General features: G+C 49.7%; 1 long non-coding RNA gene across 1 annotated transcript in view; it reads right to left on the bottom strand.

The window, feature by feature from the left end:
• Nucleotides 1-7,203: 7,203 nt before the first annotated feature.
• LOC147830313 (uncharacterized) overlaps nt 7,204-12,290 on the bottom strand; it is a 10,020-nt gene continuing 4,933 nt past the window's right edge. The window contains exons 2-3 of the long non-coding RNA XR_015451364.1: nt 11,505-11,629; nt 7,204-10,936 (exon numbers count right to left, since the gene is read on the bottom strand). This is a non-coding gene — a long non-coding RNA (uncharacterized LOC147830313). The remainder of the gene's footprint in view (nt 10,937-11,504; nt 11,630-12,290) is intronic.

Here is a 12,290-nt window from a genome sequence, read left to right as displayed (position 1 = left end):
GAACACTCTGTAAACATCTATTAAGTCCATTTGTTCAATAGCATGGTTCAGTTCTAGAATTTCATTGTTAACTTTTTGTCTAGATGATCTGTGATCTGTGATAGTGGGATATTGAGGTCCCCCTCTACAACTGTGTTACTGCTTATTTGGTTTTTCATGTCCATTAATATTTGTTTTGTATAGCTTGGGGCATATATATTTAGGATTGTCATCTCTTCCTCTTGGATTGTTCCCTGCACAAGGATGTAGTGACCATCTTTGTCTCTCTTAATTAGGTTTGGTTTGAAATCTACTTCGCCTGCAAATAAGATTGCTACCCCTGCTTTTTTCTGGGTTCCTGTCGCGTGGAGAACTTTTTTCCATCCTTTTACTTTCAGTCTATGAATTTTCTTTTGAGTTAGGTGTGTTTCTTGTATACAGCATATTGTTGGATTTTACTTCTTAATCCATTCTGTCAGTCTATTTCTTTTGATTGGTGAATTGAGGCCATTAACATTGATAGTTATAATTGATAGATATTGACTCATCCTTGTCATGATGCTTCGCTGTTGTTGGCTTTTTTATTTCTTATTTTTCCCCCTTTCCCTTTAGTTTCTTACTTTGCCTGGTGGCTTCCCTCTGTTGGGCCTCATGGAGTTGTGACCTTCATTGTCTTTTTCTAGGATATTGCTTAGAATTGTTTGGAGTGCTGGTTTGGTGTTCATGAAATTTCTCAGGTGTTCTGTCATGGAAGTATCTGCTGCTGTCCTTACAACGGCCGCCCGCCCCCCTTCGGGCCTACTTGTCTCTCCTCTCTAAAGAGGAGCTCCCACCACCTGCCCCCCACCTCCGGGCACTTGGGCCACACCCCCCAGGCGGTACCTGGTCCCACACCGCAGAGTTGCAGGGGTCATAAAGGCCCTTGTCCTGAGCTCCAGAAGACAGAGAAGAAGTGAACAACAGAGAGAGGGTCTCTCAGGCTCCGTGAGGAAAACTGAAGCCCACTGGAAAACTGAAGAGAATCTCTGCAATAAAGGCACACCAGGTCACAGTACTTGGTAAGTTGGAGGGATCACCACCTCCCATCAGAACCTGGACTATCTTCAGGGGAAGGGCAGCTGGAACCTGCAGTAGAGCCTTGCAGAGTTCAACCCTGCAGGAGGACAGGGAGCTCAACTTGGGCCTTGTAGCCAGAAATCTGCCTGAATCTCACGGGTCTGCTGCTGGCTTGCTGAGACTCACTGACTTAGATCTGCACACTGCTGCCCACTCTGTCTATTGTGACAGCAGAGACAGACCCTGAAGGAGGCCCTTTATTTTTATTTTTTTTATTTTTTCAAAGTTAGTTTTTTCTCTTATTTTTAATTTTTCTATTTATTTATTTGGTACTGGAGATTGAACTCGGGACCTTGTGCTTGCGAGGCAGGCGGTGTTTAATTTTTATTTTAAAATTTTTTTCAAGTTTATTTTTTCTCTTTTTCTTTTCTTTTCTCGCTCTCTCACTCTTCCACCTTGTTCTTCGTCTCTCTCCCTTTTTGTTCCTGTTCATGTCCTACTTCGGTTTCTTTTCTTGTCTCTTTTTCCTTCTCTCGATTGTCATTAGTTTTAAGGGAAAGTGAATACAGTTTCTAGCCTCCCTACTGCTGTTAGCTTGTTCTGTTCTTGTCTTTGTTCTTTCGTTCTGTCTTTTCCTCTTGTCTTCAACAGTTCCCTGGAATTTGCGTGATCTTCCTGTGCCCTCTGGCCTCACTTCTAACCTTTCCCTATCCTTCTGCCTATCTGTCCCTCCCTCCCCAACTCCTTCTAAGTCCCCATCCCACAGGGTAACGTTGCTATATTGAAGAGTTTATTCACTATAAATGTATTTTGGGCTAATTTTGATCTAATTCGCACAGTTAAAGATGATAGATTAATAACTACCACAAATTGTTATTTTCTAAGCTGTGCTTGATGCTACTGTTGATGCTGATTGTATCACTTGGGCTAAGGTGTTGTGACTGATCTAATCAGTTGTCCTTCCCAGTGTACTGAAAATGAGACAGCCTCAGAGTCATTGGAGACTCAAAATCTAAAGACCAGCTGTATCTGGAAGACACCTCTGAGAACCAATCATTCCGTAAGGGTTCTAAATACAAGCAACAAAGGATACTTACAATAAGCAATATTAAATATTAACCCAGGAATTAAACCAAAAACAGCACCAACAATCAAAGAGGAGCTGGCAAGCCAGGTGTAGTGGCACACGCCTGTAATCCCAGCACTCAGGAGGCTGAGGCAGGAGAATTACTGTGAGTTCGAGGCCAGCCCGGGCTACATAGTGAGACCCTGTCTCAAAGAGAAGAGGAGCTGCTGGCCACTTAGGTTTCGGCGGGGGCAAGGAACCTAGACGTCTCCCAGGACCTCTGGGAGCCTCCGACCTCGGTGCCCATCTGACAGTGACCCCTGCGTGCTTCCCACGGCGCTCACCAGCGAGCTGGGGAAGGGAGCAGCCTGGTGCTGGCCCCCAAGCCCACCCAGCACAGTGCCGGCCGCGCGGGCAGGGACGAGGTGCCAGGCCCACAGTCCTCGCGGGGCTCGGGGCTCTGTGCTGTGTACCGTCAACCCTCACCTTGCTCAGTCTGCGCGGTGCGAGTTCAGGATGCCTGTCAGCCGGTGTGACCCGCGTCTCCAGGCACGATCCGCACAGGACAGTGGGCCCTGGGGCAGGAAACCCCAGGGGAGCCCTGCCTCTGCCCAGCCTGCGTGGGCCGAGGGACACAGGCGGAATCCAGGAGAGGGGAGGGCTGCGCAGAGGCGGGGGCGGCCAGCAGGGGGCGCTGGACTCCTCCAGGCGCCCTGACTGCGCATGCGTGGAAGGAAAGGCCCAGTTCTCGGCCAGAGAGCAGCTTCGCGGTTAGGGGAGTTCGGGCCGAGTTGTGGGAACACTTTGCCCAGCGTTAAGGGAGAGCGTTCCGCCAGTCTGCACTGACCCCGCCTGACAGCGTAAAGGCAAAGCGAGAGAGCGCAAGCGCAAAGAAAGAAACGGGTGGACGTGCTGACTGCCCTGCCCTGGTCCTCACCTGTGGCACGCACGCGCTGGTCATGTGACCGGAAACGGGAGCTTTTAGGGTCTCTTAAACGGCAAGCACAAGACTGTCACAGAATTGGAAAGTCCGCTGTATAAATTGCGAGAATGCAATTTTGTTCTATTTATTTATGTATGTAGGTAGGTAGGTAGGTAGGTAGGTAGGTATGTACCGGGGATCAAACCCGGGACCTTGCGCTTTCGAGGCAGGCGGTGGAACCACTGAACTAAATCCCCAGCCCTGCAATTTTTTTTTTTTTTTTCATTTTACTTCTTTGGTACTGGGCGTTGAACCCAGGGCCTTCACACTGAGCTACATCACCAGCCCATTTAATTTATTTTGAGGCCAGGTCTCACAAAGTTGCCCAGGCAGGACTTGAACTTGTGATCCTCCTGCCTCAGGCTCCCAAAGTGCTGGGATTATAGCCACGCGACACCATGCCTACCTCACAGATTACAATTTATTTTTAAAAATTGGAAAGGTAAGACCGCATCCAAGAGGCCTGAGTCCCAGGACGAAGCTCAAGAACTACTGCAGGAATACAGAACCATCCAGTGCCCAACCCTGTAAAACATGGATGGCAGCTGATCAGAATTCTCCGGAAAGAGTGTCAAGGAGCAAAACCATCTACCCGGCACCCATCTGGGAGAGACAGACCGGTAGACGGCAGGCCGGAGAGGGGCTGTGTCTCTGCAGAGGAAAGGCTGGGCAGCATACAGCCATGGCAGGCAGATTTTTTTAAAAAGCCAAAACTAATTGAACTCCTAGAGATGAAAACTTCCATGGCGAGATGGAAAATACTCTGGGTCATATTAATGGCAGTTCAGACATTGCAGAAGAAAAGGTCAGTGAACTTAAAAATAAAAACTAACAAAAATTGAACTGTAGCCGGGTGTGGTGGCACATGCCTGTGGTCCCAGCACTCAGAGGCTGAGGCAGGAGGGTCGCCCAGAGTTTGAAGCCAGCCTGGGCTACATAGTGAGACCTTGACTCAAAAAACCAAAACTCGGCCCGGGGGTTTGGCTCAGGGGTTCCACCGCCTGCCTCGCAAGCGCAAGGTCCCGAATTTGATCCCCAGTACCAAGAAAACCACACAAAAAACCCAAAACAATAAAAATAAACAATGAAACACAGAAGAAGAAAGCTGGGTTGGGGCTGACGGTGAACCAGGCATCAGCGAGCCAGGGGACCTTCTGGGGAGGAGTCCCCAGGGGGAAGTGGGGGGGGGGAACATAGGAAGAAATAAAGAGCACAATCTTGCCATATTTGGTATAAACTATACTACTCATGTTCAAAAAGCTCAGTGAGCCCCAAGCACCAGAATCATAAAGCAAACTATGTCCCAGCCTACAGTGATCGAGCTTCAAGGCAGTGATAAGAAGGGAAACCTAGAATCATCCTGCAGGAAGACGGGAGCAGAGATAACAAGGTCAGTGGAGACTCCGCTTCCCGTGGGGAAAACTTGGCCAGTGGACAGCCGCTAGCAGCCTTAAAGTGCGGAAGAGCCCTACCTGCACGAGAGACCACATGGAGTCAACAAAGGGGATCACATCAAATTAAAAAGCTTCTGCACAGCAAAGGAAACCGCCAGCAGAGCGAAGAGATGACCTGCAGAATGGGGAAATGTTGCCTCAGTCGGAGCACCAACTTCCAGAATATATAAAGAACTCAAAAACTTAGACCCCCAAAATAAAAGACCCAGCCAAAACCATGGGCAACTGAAATGAACGGACAGAAGTATAAGCAGCCAAGAAGTATGTGGAAAAATGTCCAACATCTCTGACCTTCAGAGAAATGCAAATGAAAACAACACTGCGATTCCATCTTACTCCAGAAAGAATGGCTGTCATCAAGAAGTCAGATAACGATGAATGCCGAATGCGAATGCTGGCAGGCTGCAGGGTGGAGGGTGAGGGAAGGAAGCCTTCTGCATTGTTTGTATATATATTGTTTGTGTATATACTTTAGTATATAATAATAATACTGGGTCACCAGTCGTACCAAGTACACCACACTAATACAAGATGTTAGTGATAGGGAAAGCCATAGGGGCAGGGGAAAGGTGAAAGAAACAAGGATGTGTGGGGATTCTTTGTACTTGGCACAAATTTTTTTGTAATCCTAAAATCCTCTAAAAAAGTCTGTTAATTAACAATAATTAGAAAGCCTCCTCTAAATGCCTACTTCTCAAACATCAAAGAGGAAAATTTAGTGGCTCAAAATCAGATTAATTTTTCTGTTTGATAAAAGTAAATATGTAAACTAAGTGAAAAAATACAATTCTCCTCTTTGGGGACTCAACAAGGCTAATTTTAGTTTCCATTTTGAACAGAAAAAAAATCAGTGGTAAACTTTTCCTTTTCCTGAATTGGTCCAAATACAAACGAATAGAAAACACTGTAGCTAAATGGCATTAGGAAGAAAGGTAACCTTTTTGGAAAACAACTGTCACAGTTTACCAAGGCGCTCTCGCTTTGCTCCAGATATAAAATAATATTGTATAGAGTATAATCATCAGAAAGTCTAGATGTGATTCAAAGACGGTGTGGTTGTGCCTTGTGGTGTTTGGAGAAAATGAGTTACCATACCAACTTTCCCCCTATTGTGACACCCATTTCATATCAGATTTGCTGGTGATATGCCATTTATTAGGCCCAGGCGGGTGATCTGAGCAGCAGGAATCTGTCACACTGATTCATTTATCCATCCATTAGGAAGGTAAACCAGTAGTGCCACTACCGAGACTGGTATGGAGATTCCTCAAAAAACTAAAACTTGAAATTCCATTTGACCCAGCTATTCCCCTTCTAGGTATCTTCCCGAAGGAGTTAAAGACATCATGCATGACCATGTTTATAGCAACACAGCTCATTATAGCTAAGTCTTGGAATTGCCCTACATGTCCATCAACAGATGAATGGTAAAGAAAATGTGGTATTTACACACCATGGAGTACTACTCTGCCATAAAGAAGGATAAACTTGAGTCACTTGTAGGAAAATGGACACCCCTTGAGATCGTAATGTTAAGTGAAATGAATCAACATGCGAGCTTGAAATCCATATGGCTTCTCTTATATGAGAAACCCAAAGTCTAAATAAAGAGTGAAATAAAAGACAATACAGGAAGATAGATCTTTCTCAAATGGGAAGCGGGCCAAGCAATGGAGGGGGAGGGAGAGGGAAAGAAGAGGATGAAACAAGGAAGCTGTGTCCGTGCAGGCACTCACTCCTCCCTGGGAATGTGATTACTGTGTACTGAACAAAGGTGCTGATAAAAATAAAAGCTGAAAACCTGAATGAAAACTGAAAGCAACTCTCAATGTAAATTCTACACCCAGCCAAAATATCTCTCAAACAGGAAGCCCAAATAAAGACTTTTCATTTCTTTTTTCTTTTTTGGTACCGGGGATCGAACTTGGGACCTTGTGCTTGCAAGGCAGGAGGCTGCACCATGGAGCTAAATCCCCAGCCCTCCAAATAAAGACTTTTCCAGACTCACAGAGGCTAGGAGACCTGTGGTCCCCCACTTTCAGGAGGGTCTCTAGGCAGAGGGGAGCTGAGGCCAAGTGGAAATCTGCCACTACGAAAAGACATGGGAGGGTGATGGATGTCAGAGGTACGTGCGGAAACATGGAAGACTTCATCTTCTTTTTGTGGAAATCACTGAAGACCTAAATGTTTTTGTTTTTTGAGACAGGGTCTGGCTGTGTAGTTCAGGCTAGCCTTGAACTTGCAGTGATCCTCCTGCCTCAGCCTGCCGAGCACTGGGATGACAGGTGTGCACCACTACACCTGGCTGAAATCAAATTCTTGGCCAGACCTGGTGCACATCTGTCATTTAGCTACTCGGGAGGCTGAGACAGGAGGACTGTGAGTATAAGGACAGCCTCAGCACCATGGTGAGACCCCCTTATCAAACAACAAAAACAAAGTGAAATAAAGCTCTGCTCTGGATTTCACTGGCCCCTGATGTGGATGGTCACATGGCCCACCCACTCGCAGAGCAGGTCATGAATCCTGCTGCTGTGGACTGGACATCGATGCCAGTTAGCATGGGTAACCGCCCACGGGGCTTCAAAATGGGTCAACAATGGTAGCATGGAAGTTGGATTCCATTCCCACACCCACCTGCCCCAACACCCAAGCTCTGGGCTTTCCTCCCTCCCCCTGGATTTGTATCTAAAAGGAATGTTGCTGTGGGCTGAACCCCAAACAACTGTTTACCATTTACAGTGAGTTTCAAAAATCTTATTATATCTGGGCATGGTGACACACGCCTGTAATCCCAGCACTCAGGAGGCTGAGGCAGGACCATCGCCTCCGAGTTTGAGGCCAGCCTGGGCTACATAGGGAGACCTTGTGTCAAAATAACAAAAAGAAAAAGAAATAAACACAAAGGAAAGCCAAAAACAATCCATGCAACTCCTTACCTGCACCACACACCACAGTTGTGACCTCCAAAGGCTCCCCCCGAGGGCGTTTTGGGGTATTTCAGTCGGCCTGCCTGCCATTACTAACAAAAGCTACTGGGATATCTGTGTGTATGCATCACTGTGCTAAGTACCCAAGGGCACCATCCTGAGTTGAAGGCAGTGACAGATTTTTCTGGGAGACAACACTTTTGTTCAGTTTTAGGGGGTGGGGTGGATTTTTGCGACAGTCTCACTATGCAGTTCAGGCTTGGCAATCCTCCTGCCTCAGCCTCCTGTTTGTGCCATGGCACTAGGAGATAATTGTGGAACTGTCTTATAATCAACCTCGGGCTGTTGGAAAAGTGGTTTGTGCTTTCCATGTGACTAATATTAGAAGGTGCTTAAAATTTTTCATGCAGTATTCTAGAAACAAAATATGAAGTCTAACGTCTTGGCCTGAGGAGATAAGAAAAAGAATTTTTCCCAGCCCAGGAGGGTTGTGGAGAGGAAGGGCTCCCAACCTCTCTGATTTTAAACACGTTTTTTATGTGTTGGGGCAAAACGCTCTTCCATGGCCACAGAGCCTTAACACATCAAACAAATAAGTGACTTGACTCTAACCACGAGGATCCACAGCTGAGATTTCTGCAAAATATCGGGGTTGGATGTTTTGGGGCCCACGACACAATCCTATCGATAAGATCACAAACCAATTCTTTCACTTTGTTGCAGTTATAACTTTTGTCCCTGGTCAGCAAATAGTAAAACATGATCGCTCAAGCCATGAGGTTGTTCAGTAGCAAAACTGCCCTTCATGAGAAATGTTAAATGATTGCCCAATAGAAGTGGAGAAGTGGCAAGGAAGAGACTTTTGTTTGTCCTTATCACAGAAGTCTTTTTGTTGTGTTTCTGATTGTTGGATGCAGGGTCTGCCATGTAGTTCAGGCTGGCCTTGAACTACTGAAGTAGGGTGGGCCGGATTTCCTGCCCAAACGGAAGCAGGCATGTGTAGTCCGTGTAGGTCCAGCAGGGCATGGCTGGGTCCGTGGGGATAATAAAGTCTTTGGTGCACCCCTCTCTGCTTCCCAAATGGGAAGCCCTAGGCATGTGGTGGTGCACACCTGTCACCCGGGACTCAGCAGGCTGAGGCAGGAGGATCGCGGAGTTCAAGGCCAGCCTGGGCTACATAGAAAGACCCTGTCTGAAAAACAGCAAAACAAAACAAAGAACCCAATCGAGCATCTACCAAAGCCAACAAAAGAAAACTGGCCCTGAATAAAGCAAATAGTTCGCCTTTATTTTTAGAAAGCAAAATACAGTAAAGACTTAGACTCGGCACACAGGGCCCTTGGCACTTGCCTGGGGTCATTCTTCCCCTCCTCTTTCTTTCTTTTCCCCTTTCCCTCTCTCCCTACTTCACTTTTTCCTTTCTCTCTCTCCCTGTCTTTCTTTCTTCTCCCTTCCTCTCTTCTCTTTTCTTCTTTTCTCTTTCTTCCTCCCTCCCTTCCCTCCCTCCCTCCCTCCCTCCCTTCCTTCCTTTCATCTTTCTTTCTAGTTCTTCTTGCCCTGCACTCCCCACTGAGGGTAACTTTAAAACTCAAACATGTAAAAGTCCATTGGAACCAGGGCAATGGTGCACACCTGTAATCCTGGCTTCTCAGGAGGCCGAGGCAGGAGGGTGGTAAGTTCATGGCCAGCCTAGGAAACTTAGCGAGACCCTTTTAAATTTTTTAATTTAAATTAATTAATTTAAAAAATTTAAAAAGGGCTGAGGATGTAGCTCAGTGGTGGAGCCCTTGCCTGGCATGCACGAGGCCCTGGGTTCTATCCCCAGCACTAAAAACAACAAAAGTCAATTGAAACTGTTCCCATTTGGTTTTCGGGCTCCCAAATATTTACCCACTGGTCTCCCTTTGTTTGGTCATTTAAAAGTTGCTTCTTAGGGCCAGGGATTTAGCTCAGTGGTTCTGGTGCCTGCCTCGCAATCACAAGGTCCCGAGTTCGATCCCCAGTACCAAAAAACAAACAAATGAACAAACAAAAAGTTGCTTTTTAAAGGTCTGTAAAGTGCTAGTGCGGTTCCGAAGCCAGAATGGTGGAATGAGGCACCGTCAAAGAAGCTGTGGCTCTATCTGGGGTCCCCCTCCCCGTGCTCCTCCACACCCCACCTCGGAGCCCCCGCCCCCAGACGAGGGCAGAGATGAGGGTGGGCAGGGAGAGGTGGGGCAGTGGGGAGACAGTAAACAAGTAACAGCAGGTGGAGACAGGCGGTAGGTAGATACCATGGACCCTTGACTCACACACTCAATTCTTTCTCCAGGGCTGGGTGTAACTCAAGTTGGTTGCAAGTCAAGACTATTTTTCCCATAAGAAATAATGGAAATATCCATAAAGCATTCCAAGCCCTCTCAAAGCACCCCTTACCCAACCTTTTCATAATAAAAAAGGGCTGTATAACGTGCGTAATTTACCAGAAGCACCAATCATTTCCTGGTGCATTCCCGTTGTAACCCAAGTTGTTCGTATGTCAGGCCGGTGGTAACTGGAAGGTCCACTGTACCAGGTGGTAGGTGGGAGACAGATGACAGCTGATAGACAGGTGAGAGGCAGATAGATGGCAGATAGGGGCTAGGAGGAGATAAGGCTGTGTATAGATGGGGACGGATAGTAGGTAAGTGATAGGTGACTGATAGCAGTAGGCAGATCCTGAATGAAGAGGTGATACACCGCTAGTAGGCGACAGGCAGATGAGGACAGATGGCAGGCGGAGGCAGGTTCGCAGCAGGAGATGGATGCACGCCCCAGGGCCAGGCCAACACCAGCTGGGCCCTGCGGTGGCGCCCGCGCAATGCTGAGAGCTCACCCTTCTGCAAGGTCCGCGTGACTTCTCATCACCACAGGACACTGCAGCAGAGGGGACGAAGCTGCGCCTGCCCCTCTCTGTCCGAGTCCCCACTCCTGCTGACAGCACGCCCCGAGCTCTCTAGTGTCAGGCGCAGGGTGGGCAGCTGGTTGCTGGCTGTCACAGGAAGTGTCTCAGAGCTGTACAAATCTCCTGGATCATCTCAAAGGCAAAATCAATTTAAAACTGAAAGCCAGCAGGGAGCTGTGGTGCACATCTATAATCCCGGCACCTGGGAGGCAGAGGCAGGATTGCCACAAGTTTGAGGCCAGCTTGGGCTAAACAAGGAGACCGTGTCTGAGGAATGCCAGGGCTCTGGGGAAAGGAGGGGCACCAGGGCCAAGCGGGGTCCCCCAGGCTGGCCTCCCTGCGGTTGTCACCTGCGGACAGGGGTGCTGGTAGCTGGACCTCACTTGGATCCTGTCTGTCCTGGTCCGTGTTCTGCTGCTGGGGCCCAGAGGATGGGAAGTAACAGGTGGATGCAGCCGCCGGTTCCCATGGCAACCACCACAGTGGTGTCCCATGAGGCCCAGTGGCCTGTGTGGGGCACGCTTTCCTTGGAGGGGACCCTGGACCCTGGGGACACAGGCAGGTGGAGAAGCTGTGGGACACAGGGCCGAGGGGGAGCGAGGCCTCCACCAGCCAGGGGCTGCAGGACCAACAGGGTCCTGGCCAAGCCTAGCCTAGGACGGGCAGGGGACAGCAGGGCAGGGGCGTCCGTGTCCCAAGCGGACCAGGAATCAGGGCTCCGGGGCTCCCGATGGCTGTGGCTGCAGCCACTTTGCTGGGAGGCAGATTGAAACATGGAAGGGTTTAAAGGCTCAAAATTGAGATTCTAGATCATGGCAGCTGGGACTCGGGGAGGAGGCACCATCACAGCCCCTCGTGAGCTCCATCCCAGCACTCTGGGAGGCTGAGGCAGGAGGGTGGCAAGTGGGAGCCCAGCCCGGGCGACTCAGCCACTGCTGAGTTTCACTGTCTGCGTTCAACAGAGGGAGAACCTGAGGCAGGGGAACCCAGGGCGCCTGCCAGGCAGTGTGGAGGCGGCCTGGGACTTTACTGGGACGCAGGTGGCCTGGGGGGCACTTGCTGGGTGAAGGAGCAGCCCGGGTCGGGTCCTCAGGCTGGACATCCTCGCACCCACCTGTGGCCCTGTGGGTGGCTTCCGGCCATGGCCACTGTGAATAACGCCACATGGACATCCAGCAAACTGGAGTCGGCACAGGAGTCCACTATTGGCCAGGCACAGTGATCCCGGCACCTGGGAGGCTGAGACAGGAGGGTTGAAAGTTCAAACCCAACGTGGGCACCTTTGAGGCAGCAAGAGCCTGCCTGAACATAAAAAATAAAAGGGGCCGGGAGGTGGCTCAGTGGTGGGGCAGCCCTGAGTCTGATCCCCAGTACTGGGGAAACCCCCACAAGTTCAGTGTGTCTCATTTTTGGACAAAGTGAAGGTCACCGATGGTGGCCTTGGTAGGGAAGTCACAGTGGGGTCTCAGCCACATGGCCAGAGCCACCGCTCTGATGCCAGGGAGAGAAGCCTCTGCCCCTCCTGCGGGTGACCCGGAGCCCCTGGTGCCTCGACGCCCTCCCCAGGCCTGTCTCCCGGAGCCCTGCCAACCCTGCCTGGCTGCCTCCGAATGCTCCGCCCTCTCCCCAGGGGGCCGGCCCTGAAGAGCTGGGGTGGAGACATCACAGCTTCTGGGGGACACAGTTCGGCCGAGAGGGGTCTCCCAGCCCCCCTGGGCCTGAGTCCCTCCCAGCCTCGCCTTGGGACCCTGGGGCGTCTCAGCTGGCACTGAGGTCCCGTCCGCGCCTCCATCCTCCCGGAAGTGTTGCTTTCCGGTCCTGAGACCCCTGGCCAGGCATCTGTGCTCCCCAGGGTGCATGCAGGGCACCAGGGTTGTGCCTGTGTCATCTCCCGCCTCCC

This window comes from Heterocephalus glaber, unplaced genomic scaffold (assembly GCF_053883595.1).
Source record: "Heterocephalus glaber isolate CG9 unplaced genomic scaffold, H.glaber_assembly_v1.0 deba00000122, whole genome shotgun sequence".
Classification (NCBI taxonomy): Eukaryota; Metazoa; Chordata; class Mammalia; order Rodentia; family Bathyergidae; genus Heterocephalus; species Heterocephalus glaber.
The sequence above is the reverse complement of the archived record's forward strand: the minus strand, read 5'-3'. Positions and strand labels throughout refer to the sequence as shown.